The sequence below is a fragment of the Cryptomeria japonica genome, chromosome 4, assembly GCF_030272615.1.
Source record: "Cryptomeria japonica chromosome 4, Sugi_1.0, whole genome shotgun sequence".
Taxonomy (NCBI): Eukaryota; Viridiplantae; Streptophyta; class Pinopsida; order Cupressales; family Cupressaceae; genus Cryptomeria; species Cryptomeria japonica.
The window spans coordinates 170,890,814-170,904,410 of NC_081408.1; positions in this window are offsets into that span (position 1 = coordinate 170,890,814).

Genomic DNA, 13,597 nt, shown 5'->3' on the forward strand with positions numbered 1-13,597 from the left:
ATCGAGCCCCTCCCAACTTGGGAGGAATAATATGAAAAAGGGGTCGGTGCAGAGGTAGATTAGTTGTTGTGGGGGGCATCATCACTAGAATATGCTAGAATAAGCTAGCCCCCCCCCGCCCCCCCTTTTAGATTATTCCCCCCTGATAGGTTTATAGCTAGTTGGGATTCTAGTTGGTGTCTATTGTATATGTTAGAGCAACTGGGGGACCAAGAACAACAACTTGTGGATTGGTAGGGAGAACAGAAACCGTCGGGGTGCATCAAAACTAAAGGCCCTCTTTTTTCACACGCATAAGCTCTACTAACTAATGGAATATCCAAGGTTGTGTAGCTATCGTCGGCAAACAAAATGGATTGAGAAGGACTATCGAGGAGATTCGTACTGATCGAAATAGGCCAGGCTTGCTTGCTTGTAAAATATTAGAGGTGGGCTCTGTAGCTTCAGAGATATCGGGCTAACTAACTGGATAGTTGACAGGTTGTTAATGTTATTATAAGCACCTAACTTCGATTATTCTAATTCGGAGATGGAAATCTAGGTGGGCTAGTCTAGATCTTGGGATCAGCATCTAAAGCCAGCCTACTAAGTATAGTTCAACTCTACACTCTCACCCTCCTGCCTTTCCTGTTTCAAAAGGAGCATATATAGATCCCTTACCAAGCTGTATCTAGCTCACATAGCTTGACAAGCCCCCACATATATACTCCTGTCATTCCACTCTATTCCCCCCACCCATCCCTATATTATTCCACTCACCCTGGGATGGGTGGGGGCTATTTAGATAGAAAGGTGAGGCTCTTGTTTGAATGCCAGCCCCCCCAATAATCATTATTCTATATTAATAAATTCATAAAGAGAACTATAGAAATCTGGGGGCCCGATAAGGCTTCAATGGTTTAGTAGTTGAAGTGATCAAATAGTGTCAACTATGTTGTTCCGCCCCCTTTCAATAGTAGGGCAACTAATGGTGCTATTCTATAGAATGGGTAAGCCACCAATAAGGCTATTTACATAGAATGGGCTCCCCATCCAATCTACAGTGTCCATAGACACAAGAGAGAAGCCCTTCTTCAGTATACCTTCTTTGCTTGGTTCATATCCAGGTGACCCCCCCCCCCTACTATTTGTAAGGGCCTTGAACTATTAGTTGTTTTCCTAGTCTATATAATAGTCTTTTCTCCTCTTGTTATAGCCCCATATCCAGTAGTATAGTAAAAAGCATCAGAAGCCTAAAGGTATCCAATTGCCCTTTCAAATTCTATGGCTAGTTTCCATTCGAGAGCAAGACCCATATCCTGAAAGGTGCATATCCAGATGCAAGGACAAAGGCATAGGCAAGGGCAGAGGTAGTAGAAATAAAGGTGGTATCCCCTTCGGTTCTCGGACCATAGCCAATTTCATATCCAATTCTAGAGCCATAGAAAGCAATAGCAGGGGCACTCCCACACTATGCCCCCCACCCATCCCCTATGGACAACAGCCAAAGCGGTAGTAGTTTTGACTACTAAGGTAGCAGCATAACCAAGGTGCCCATGGAAGTGGCAGAGGCATAAGCTATAATGATAGAGGGGGCAGATATATTGGATCGAGACAGGAACCTAGTATGGGCCCTACTATTCTAAAGGGGGTGGGGGGGGAAGAGATTTGCTTAGTAGTGAAAGTGGAGGCAAGAGCAATAGGAAATAGGAAGAGGAGACAGTAGTACAACCAATAACTATAGGGGCAGGGGATCCTTAAGCAACAAAGCCATACAATTAATTTCCCATGAACCATAGGAAGACGGGGATGGGCCCATGCCCCCCACAATTGAATCTACCTCCAACTAGAATGGCGAGGAGGGCAATTACTATTATAATTGGCTAATTAATTAAGGGGGCCCACACACGGAGGATATAGGAGAAGTCTGGGTTGGGTGGGGCTCGATAGTTCCCCAAGCAGAGGTCATAGCAGAATAAAGGATGGCATCAAAAGTAAAGGCTAAGACATCAGAGGCAAAGGTGGAAGCATAGATAGTGGTTGGAGATTTAGTTACTGGTCTACTTTACTAAGTTCCAGTTCCCACTACAAAGATAGTAAAGGTATCGGTTCCATGTCCGGCTAACCTACTTCATTTATCCAATTTATGAAGTCAACCCAGTGCCAGTTATAGATCGAGACTCAGTATATTTAGACCTACCTATTAGCTAGAGATCGAGTTGACCCAGTTGAATAAAGATATGAATTTAGGTCATCTCAGCCCCCTTAGAATAATAAGGGCTCCTCCTAGGTTCCCACCCCAACTTCTATATCCTCCACCATAGCCCCCCTAGTGTAGAGGAAGATTAGTTTAGGGGCCCACTTTGGAGTATATAATAGATCTGTGTTTTCACCTCTTAAAGTCTGATTAATTTCTCACTTACTAGAATCTATCTAAACAATCCCTTTACTATAATCTATCTATCTAGGAAACGGAACTGGCGCAACTATATACAAATGGTATATAAAGTGGCATGAGCGATATAGAGTTCCAACCTAAGGAGGCAACTAGAGTTTCCTACCCACCTGATTGACTAGTAGGAAGTTGAAACGAGATGGTAGTGGGGCTATTACTTTTGAACAAAACCTAGGGAAATAACTATTCCCTCCTAAATTCTGCCTAATTAATAAGCCTGCTAGAATCGAGTTGACTAGTCAAAATAAACACCCTAGAATTGTAGGGGGCCCTCCAATGGCATTAGCTTGCTAGAGTAACAATTATAGTTGCTAGCCCTACCCACAGCCCCCTTCCTCAACCTTTTCAGTTGGATGGCCTACTATCACCCACTGGAATGCCCAACTTAGAATAGTAGGGGTACAGATTATTAATAGGTTGGGGTTGGGGGCCTATACATCCATATCCATCTACTCCTATCTCTACTCAATCTACTATGGGGTGGGGGGTGGGGGTGGAAGAGGCCCAATCTTACTGTCCAAAATCTCTTCAATCTGATCTAGTTCCTTCTGGGGCCATTGTTTGTCCAAGTCTGCAACATTGTCCTCACTGAATTTTGGTTCATGGTTCTCATGAAAATATGCAATGTTGAATATAGGTTGAAATACTTAGACTATATGATAGCTCCACTTCATATGCATTTCCAAAATTGATCTTTCTCAAAATCTTACGGGGTCCAAACTTCTTCATCTGCAACTTATTATACCATCACTTCATCACCAACTTCAAATTCCTTATGTCTCCTCTTTGCATCTGTCTTCTCCTTATATTTTTTTTTCATGTCTTCCAAATGTTGTTTAAACTAAATATGCAATGCTGCCATGTGATCTGCAAAATCTTCTACTTCTAAACTCTTTTGGTCTTCACTGATAATATCTCTCAATTATACTATTCCTCTAGGATGCACTCTGGTAACAGTCTCAAAAGGTGTTTTTCAGTACTTCTATTCATTAAATTTTTATAGGCAAACTCTACTTGTGCAAGGATCAAATACCAACTTTTAATTTTATCTCCCACTAAACATCTCAACAAGTTTCCCAAACTCTGGTTAACTACTTTTTCCTATCCATCAGTTTGTGGATGAAAAGTAGAACTGAACTTCAAATCTATCTTCATCTTCTTCCAAACTGTTCTCCAAAAATAGCTAACAAACTTAGTGTCTCTGTCTAAAACTATGCTCTTAGGTAATCCATGCAATCTCACCACTTCCTTGAAAAATAGGTTTGCTACATGCAATGCATCTGATGTCTTCTTACAAGGTATGAAATGAGCCATCTTCAAAAATATATCTACTACCACAAATATAGAATCATTCCCTCTCGGTGTCTTATGAAATCCAAGTACAAAATTCATGCTTATATCCTCCCAAGGTCTTACCAGTACTATCAAAGGTTTATACAATCCCACATTCTAACTAGTACCTTTTACAACTTGACAAACTCTACAAATCTGCACATATCTCTTAACATCCTTATGAATCTAGGGCCAAAAGTACTGCTCACTCACCAATGCAACTGTTTTGTCAATGCCAAAATGTCTAGCTAAACCTCCACTATGTTTCTCTTTGATTAGGTTCTCTCTCATGGAACTATTAGGTATGCATAATTGAACTCCCCTGAATAACATCCCATCCTGAATGAAATAATCCAACCATATTCTCCTATCAACCATAATCAGTTCTCTACATGCTTTCCAAGATTCTGCAAAATTCGGGTCTTCATCATACAAGGTCTTCAAATCTTCAAAACCTAATACTGTCATCCTCATTTCTGTCAGCAAATTCCTTCTCCTACTCAATGCATCAGAAAATTTGTTATATTTCCCACTTATATGCTTTAACAATGTCTTTCACTTTCCTAGGGTCCATCTTCAAACCATCCTCAGATATCACAAATCCTAAATAGACTAACTCATCCTTCATGAAAGTACACTTCTTGATATTGATCAGCAACTTTTCTTCTCTCAACCTCTGTAAAATTTGTCTTAACTAAAACAAATGCTCCTCTTTTGTTCTACTAAAAATTAGAATGTCATCCAAATACACAATAACAAACTTACCCAAGAATTTCTTTAATACCTCATTCATCAACTTCATGAAATTTCTCGGTGCATTAGTCAATCCAAAAGGCATCACCAACCATCCATATAGTCCTTCATTTGTCTTAAATGTTGTCTTCCACTCATCACCTTCTCTGATCCTGATATGATGATATCCACTCTTCAAATCTATCTTTGTAAAGTATTTTGGTCACTCAAACAATCCATTATGTCATCCATCCTAGGCAAAGGAAACCAGTATTTCACTGTGATCTTGTTTATTGCTCTTGAATCGGTACACATCCTCCATTCTCCATTCTTCTTAGGTGCTAATACTGTTGCTATTGCACAAGGGCTCAGACTCTCCCTGATCAAACCTTTTTTCAATAGCTCCTACACTTCTCTATTCATTTCTTCATTCTTTGTCAGTGTCAACTGGTGTGCAGCTTTGTTAGGCAAACTAGCTCCAGGAACCAAGTCCATGTAATGACTAATACTTCTAACAAGTAGCAATCCATCAGGTACATTATTTGAATTAATATCCTCATATTTTATCAGCAAATCTCTTATCTCTATCGAGTGTTCTCTTTCTAGTTTTGGTCTCTCAGTCTTCTTAGGAATTAAGTCAAAACACACATTCTCATGTCTCACTCCATCCATGAATTTCCTTCCATCTACTAAACAAATTCTGGCATTTGTACAGACTTCACCCTTCAAAGGTTCCTCCAAAGGTAACAAGGTTTGCTTCATCCCATTGGCCACAATAGTGTATGGATTCTTCCTCCCATCATGTATTATCTGTCTATCAAACTGCCAAGGTCTTCCCAACAAAAGATGACAAATATCCATAGGCATAATATCACACAAAACTTCATCATGATAATTCCCAATTTTCAATTTTACCAAACATTGTTTAGTTACTAACAACTTATGTTCATCCTAAATCCATGCTATTTTATAAGGCTTAGGGTGTTTCAATCTCTCCAATTTTAACTTATTCACCATCTCTTCTGAAACAAGATTATCTGAACTACCACTATTAATAATAACTTTACAACACTTATCGGATACCTTACATCTGGTCTTGAACAGGTTCTTCTTCTGCAAGGGTTCTTCATCCCCTCCGATATGACACAAAACTCTCCTCATCATAAACACTTCTCCATCTTCTAGTTTATTTTCTGATCTGATGGGGTTTTCTTACACCACTGCTACTCTTCTAGTAGCCTTTGTCTTCTTACATTCAAATGCACGGTGTCCTTCTCCTCCACACTTAAAGCAAGTTCCTCTAAATGTCCTCTTGTCTTGTCTTCCAAATTTCTCATTCTGGTAACCATATGGTTCTCTCCTCCAGTATAAATTTCTATCATCCTTCTAGTATGAATTACCTTCTTTGCTCACTTCCTTGTCCTTGTTCTGATCTATATTGGTTCCTCTTCCTCTGGTAAACCTTCCACCTCTACCTCTCTATCTCTACTCATGTTTTTTGTTCAATTTTTCTTCAGCCTTTAGTGCATACTGGTAACCCTCTTCAACACTCTCCAATTTGATCATACTAAGTTCATAGTGTATAATCTGCAATCCATTCAAAAATCTTACAATTTGTTCAATTTCGTCATCAACATGTCCAGATTTGATGTTCAACTTGTAAAATGCTTTGGTGTATTCTTCACACTAGATTCCTTCTATCTCAGGTTCTGCAATTTTCAGAACAAATCCAGTTGATAGTTCATCGGGACAAACTTTGATTTTAACTTAGCAATCATCTAATCCCATGTCTTAATCTTTTCTTTACCTCTTCTTTGTCTATCAACTTGCAAATGCTCCCACCAAAGAGATGCATGACCTTTCAGCCGAGTACAGGCATATTTCACCTTCCTCTCTTCTGTAGTGTTTTCAAAATCAAAATACTTCTCCATCTTCAAGATCCAGTCCATCAATTCATCTGAATCTAAATTCCCATCATATTCCAGTGGGGTAAAATGAGGTTTAGTGTTCACCCTACTCAAAACCCTTAAAAACTTTTCTTCATCTGCATCGACTGCCGATAGGTTTACTTGTTCTGTCAGAGCTTATTCTCCTTCATCTTCACTCACATATCCAATATGTCAGCCTTTTCTCTAGGTTGTCTCCATGGCTTCTAACTGGGCTATTATGCTTCACAACATCTCCATCACAGCATGGTTTGCATTCCCACGCACTACACCATTCCTAGTTCCTCTTTGTGCCATAGATTCATGCTAGTCCTCTGTAATTGCAGGTTGGATCCACAATCTGCCTCCCTACCAAAAAATTCAGAACACACAACCTCTGGAAAAAGACTTTTCTCTGATACCACTTGAAGTAGTCACCGGTGAGGAGGGAGCTCAAGTAGATCGGTCTAGACCAGTCAGCAAGAATAAACACAAAGGAAACACATAGATATGATGGAGGCGATGTAGAACAGATGGTTTTTATTGAATGAAACTTGATTACATCCAACCAATAACAACTGGGTTACAACATACCAGCACACAAGCCTGGTATATTAGGTCACAATCGAGACCTTGAATCGAAAGATCTATGTTCTAGGCACAGTCTATCTATCTGATACTTTGATTCTAATTGATTTCATTCTAAAGCATGATTACAAATATATATATATATATCAATCCAAAGGATCCAGTCGGCCCAAAAAGATCAAAACTCGAAGAACAAGACCTAACATGCAAAATGAAAAAAGGTCAGCCTCTACCAAGAGATTCCTCTAAAAAATCCAAAGGAAGAAATGAAGAAGGTCAGCCACATGCCAAGAAAAATCAAGATCAATGCTCAAGGCTCTACAAGCTTCAGAATGTGTTCTGGTAGATCATCAGAATAGGTCTCAGGCAACCGGTAACAAGAAACTGTCATGGAAACCGGTGGAGATATCTTGTTTGAAAGTGATTCAAACGAGATGTAGTTTTAAAGCAAGAAAGATGATCAAGTATTCAAGTAGAATCCAACTCTACAGTATCTGGTGAGTCAAAATCAAGACACACAGAAAGGAAAATTGAAACTGCAAACACAAAACAAAACAAAAAGGAAAATGTTTTTTGGGGGTTGGTGCAAGATTGTTGTGAACCAGGGATGCTCCTGCATCAAAGGGGAAGAGAGAGTCCTCTGAAAAAATATGAAGTAATTTAGGGGGAGAGAGTAGGATGTTGTTAGATATTTGGTTAACCCCAAAGACACTGAGAGGAGGGGTGAATCAGTGTCTGACCAATAGATGAAAGATTTAAACTTATTTGCAACTTTATAACTAAAATTAATATACCGGTAATAATGCAGTAAAGAGAAACAAAAGAATCAGCATCAATGCACACCAAAACATAGATATTTTTGGCGAGGAAACCTGGTAGGGGAAAAACCTTGGTGGGATTTGTGACCCACAATATTTACTCACTGGCTAGTATGAATAAATATTACTTAGTACAATAGGGGATTTCACTTGCAGAAGGCCAACTGCCTAGAGCTCACTGCTCAACAAAAATGGAGTCCCACTGACTACACAATTGGATGGTTAAATCCAATAACAATGTACTGCTTCAAAATAGCATCTCCCCCTTTTGTATTGATGGCAACACTCATGAGAAAAATCAAAGCTGATATCCAAAACTGAAAATGCTCCCCCTGAGCAAATGATCTCCTTCTGTTCACTTGTCACCATGTCTTACTCTATACATTTTTCTCATTATACCACTCCCCCTTTGACATCAATGACAAAGGATGTCAAAAGTAACAAAAATTCAAAAATTTACTTAGAACCCTGAAGCCAGTTATGTACAATCTGAAAAATATCTGCAAGAACTAAGTTAAGACCCTGCAGGAACTTTGTACTATCAAAAATTATTGTCTCTGTCTACCTGATCATCGTGGTGAGATAATGCATATGTTGCTCCAATGATCTTTCTCCTTGAATAGTTTCCTTGGATAGTGCATTTTGGTGTGTTAATAGATTGTCCAATCTAGGACCAAGTTTATTCTTTAACTCTCGGTTTTTCATCTTCAACCTTGCTTTCTCTTTTTCTAGATTTTCAATCTTCTCTTCATGAATAGCCATTTCCTGATCCAAAACAGATGTTAGTTCTAAAGAACCAATCATGTTATCTACAATGTCATCAATCTCTTTCTGAGTTTTCTTTATTTGTTCATTAATGTCTTCTATTAAATGATGAGGTTTGCAAGCTTCTAGTACAATTCCTTGTATTCCAAAATGGTGAAATTCAATGCTGGTAGCAATGAATCGATCTATTTTGTACAATCCTTTATTGTTTTGTCAAATAAATCTTCCTTTTCCTTATTTACTCTTTCCTGAATAGTTTCCTCATTTATTTTATCTACTATTTGAATGCTAGAAGAAATGAATTTGGACAATGTGTCCAATTTACCTATTGAACCAACAATGTGATCTACTTTGCACGTCAGTGCAATCATTTGCAAAATTGGTAGAGTCATCAATAACCTTAAATGCTAAGGCATTGCACTCAGTTATCTTCTTTATTGAATCCAATAATACATTTGTTACAGTTGTCGGTCTGAAATCCACAGTAGAAGTACTGGGAGAAGTGCTAGGTTTTGCAATAATTTTCTTCTCTTCTCTAGATACCTGTTCAGCCACCTTAACCACTTCCTTATTCACTTTCTCTTCCTTATTCTCACTCTTATTCCCTACTGGTTCAGATTTTGTTTGTTCTTGTTCTTTTTTTGTTGGTATATCAACATTCAGCTGAGTGTCAATAGTCTTGACTGGTGAGTCGACATTTTCAACATTTATAGATTCAAATTTCTTCTCCTCAGCAATTTCCTTATCCATTACAATATTGATGTCCTCGGTGTCAACATTCATTGTGAATAGAATGTTTTGACTCGGAATCAACATCATCTACTTTCACTTCCTCTGACTTCTCTTCAGGCTGATTTTGCAATTTTGTTTGTGCCTCTGCTACTGTCGGTGGGGTGTCCTATGCCAATGGAGGTAAGTTATCTTTTATTGTGAAATCAGGAACACTGCCAACCTTACTCTTACCCTTATCTTCTTTTTGATATACCATAGTGAAGGATTTGTCAACTTTTTGTCTATCTTTTTCTTCCCTTTTCTCTTTTTCAACAAAGAATATGTCCCACTTATCCGTTGTTTCATCTACTATCTCTTTTATTATGTTGGCCATGAGGCTAACTTGTTAGTGACCACTTGCAAAAACAGTCTTGTTAGCTTCAAATATCAAATCATCTATTTCTTGCTTAGACATAATAGGATGAACCGCTAACAGTGCTTCAACCTTCAATTTATTATTCAATTCCATAGTAGACATTCTCTTGGCTTCAAGTCTCAGATATAAATCATTTGGGAGAACATCTATAACTTCGATAAGAACCTTCTTATATATATCTAGATACAAAATTATACTCTCCTCAATGGTATCCTTATAAAAATCTTTAAAAGAATGATAAAACTTACTAACATTTCCAAGATTGCCATCCTAAGTTATTTCATTAATAAGCTCTTCTGATGAAAGTGTATCAGGTTCCTTTTGATCCGGTTTCTTCTGTGTAACTTTCTTCTTGGGACCACTAGGCTCTCTCATGGCCTGTTGTTTCTTTCTTAGAGTCCTTGATTTCTTCAGTGATGGAGCAGGTGCCGGTGAGGATTTTCTCTTCTTCTTCCTATCCACCCTTTTGAATTCAGCAACCTTATCACTATCAGAATCGGATGAGGTAGCAACAGGAAAAATATGTGCTACCGGTTGTTGTTCTGATTTTCTTTCTTGTGCAGCAACACCACTCATTAGATCAAGTTACAACAATCCCTTTGTAACAACTTCAACAAACTTTGAAGAATCTTTCAATATTTTATCTCTTTTCTTCCTCTACTTCTAAATTTCAACATCTTTTTCAATAGTTTCAGCATTTCCAAAGATCTTTTCAGTCAGTTTCGATGGAGCATCTAGGAGTATCTTGGCATAAGATTCTAGAATGTTTGAATCCACTTCATAACCCATCTTAGTTACCCAGACAGTTCTAGTTCTAACTGCCTCCATCCATACTTCATCTCTTTTAGTTACAAAGCATATTTGTTTGTCATATTTGTCAACAATGCTTTGAGGGATTCTTTCCCTTTGTCTCATTTTAGCTTGAAAGTCCTTGAAGTATTCTTTTACCTGCTTGTCACCATCTGAGCCCATGCCGATAATTGCCTCCTTTATATGTCTTTCAACAAAAATATCATAGCCAAAGTCTTTGTGGCCTATACCAGGAATCTCCTTTGAGAAATATAGCATTAAACATACAAGTAAATTGCCAAACTTGAAAGTTCCCTTCTTATCACCTTTAATCTTATCCAAATTTTCTATCAGTTCATCTTTCAACCACTCACAAATATCAAGTTGAGCATTGTTCATTATCATCTCATAGGCACTATGAATGCATAGACTGAAAACAAAAGTCAGCCTATTAGTATGAGAAACTTTGTATCCAATAACCATACTTGCATATTTGACATTGTTATCAGTTATATTGCTAACCCTAAGTGATCTGTTATCTGATGTTGTGTCTGTTAAGTTCATAACCTCTTTGTTCAAAGTTTTCTTTTTCTTCTTAGGCCTAGTGATGGTAGAAGGTAAACCAGTAACAACCTTAATCACTTCCTTAGTGATTTTGAAAACTAAGTCTAGCCATAAAAATTCATCGTGAACTCTGCTAAGAACATAACGAACAATCTCATATGAAAATTCAGGAATGTGAAGGATGTCTACAAACCCTAAAACTTCCACAATCTTGTGTTCCGGTTTGACTACACCTTGTTTATCAGAGATAAAATTCATGAACATGTTCTTTAAATCCTCAGACCCTAAATCTTCAATGTTACAGTGAATTTATGTCCTAGGGTCTTTAGCACATGCAGCTCCCTTTGGGATTTTTGAAAATGTGCCAATGGAGTCATCCAACTTAGCTATCTTAAGGTTTATCTTAAAGATTGGTCTAGGACGCTTGATATTTTCCACAATAGTAGGGTTTGCAATGAATTCAAGAACGGAAGATGAAGAAGCCATGTCGTAAAATAAATACCTTTTACTGTTGAATGCAAGTGAAAACCTTGAATGCCTTGAAAATTCTTGTTGCTTTGCTTCTTGAATGCCAATGCTCAACTTCTGCACTCTTTGAACACTTGAATGCTTGGTAAGTCAAAATGAGAAATTACATTGCTTTATAACCAAAAAGTTAACTTAACAACTGCAATAAATGCTTCGTCGGTTAAGTGAATACTCAACATATCTACCGGTAAAGAAGACTTATGACTTCTTACCACCATCTGAGGGTAAAATGCAGGATTGCTCTGTTCTACCGGTGTAGAGCTAGATTCATCATTTCTCTGATCTCTCTTCTTGACCAATTGTTTAGTGAATTCTTGCTTGATTTCATTCACCTTTTCCTTGCCTTTGTCATTAGATCCTTTGTTGTTTGTTGGTACATTCTTGCTTCTACAAAATCTTGCAATATGTCCAATCTTGTTCCATGCATAACAAGTTACATTGTTTCTTTGAATAGCTTTTCCATAACCTTGCCCAGTTTGAGTTTTGAATTGATTAGATAGATTTCCAAATCTACCACAAGCATAGAATTTTACATTCATTTTGCAATTGTCTAAGTTATGACCATATTTATTGCATTTGGAACATTGACCGATGGATGAGTTTGTATTCTAATTATTCCTATATCTACATTGATTTTCGCTATGACCAAATTTGTTGCAATTAAAACATTTGCCATTAAATTTATAAGCATTAGGTTGCCTTACCAGTTTGTTGTGATCATGATTATTTGCAGTTCTAGAACTTTCTCCATGTTCAAATCCAAGTCCAATTGTTTCTCCATCAGGTTTTTGACTTTTTAGCATATCATCAAGCTTGTCTAAGCCCTTTTTGAATTTTTCCTTGTATTCATTTTCAATGACCAACTCACTTCCCAAAGTGCCAACTTGTCTCATAAGTTCCTCTTTGTCATGTTGCATGTGAGTCAACTCTATTTTAAGAATATCATTATCATAACTAAGCCTTAGAGATTCATCTGATCTTTCATTAAGTCTTCTAACCAAGTCTTCCTCATTCTTCTTTCTATCTTCAATATCCTTACATAGTCTCATGGTTAAATCTTGCATCTAATTCCTAATGTTATTGTTCTCTTGTCTCAGTTTCTCTGCAATATCTCTGAGAGTTTCTTTTTCTTCATCATCTTGTTTTTGCAGTTGCTAATGTAATTATTTTCTCTTGTTATGTGCCCTGGCCAAGTTTTCTTGAAGTGCTTTGATGAATTCTCGATCAGATCTGAGTTCCTCTTCTAGTTTGATATTCTTTAATTTTTCTACATCAAAATCTTCAAGAGCCCCTTCCAACTATTGTCTCAAGCTTTCCATCAGTACCAGTTTCAAAATCTTCCTCAGGTTGTTAGGCTTCTACAAATAGAGGACCAGGCTCTGATACCAATTGTTAAATATTTGGTTAACCCCAAATACACTGAGAGGGGGGTGAATCAGTGTCTAAACGGTGCAACTTTATAACTAAAATTAATATACCGGTAAGCAAATAATAATGCAGTAAAGAGAAACAAAAGAATTGGCATCAATGCACACCATAACACATATATTTTTGGCAAGGAAACCCGGTAGGGGAAAAACCTCGGTGGGATTTGTGACCCACAATATTTACTCACTCACCAGTATGAATGAATATTACTTAGTACAATAGAGGCCTACACATGCAGGAAGGCCAACTGCCTAGAGCTCACTACTCAACAAAAATTAAGTCCCACTGACTACACAATTGGATGGTTAAATCCAATAACAATGTACTACTTCAAAATAGCATCTGCAATGCTGGATTCAATACCAGTTTAAGCTATGTCTAATACCTCTGCCAAAAACCTTGTTGGTAAATGGTTCTGCTTTCACAGAATAGTCTTCACTCTACTCTACTTCTTATTCATTCTCAAAATAAATACATCAAAGTGCATAAACAACTATTCGGTATCATATCCCTATCTCATCTCAAATATACCTTACATACACACATA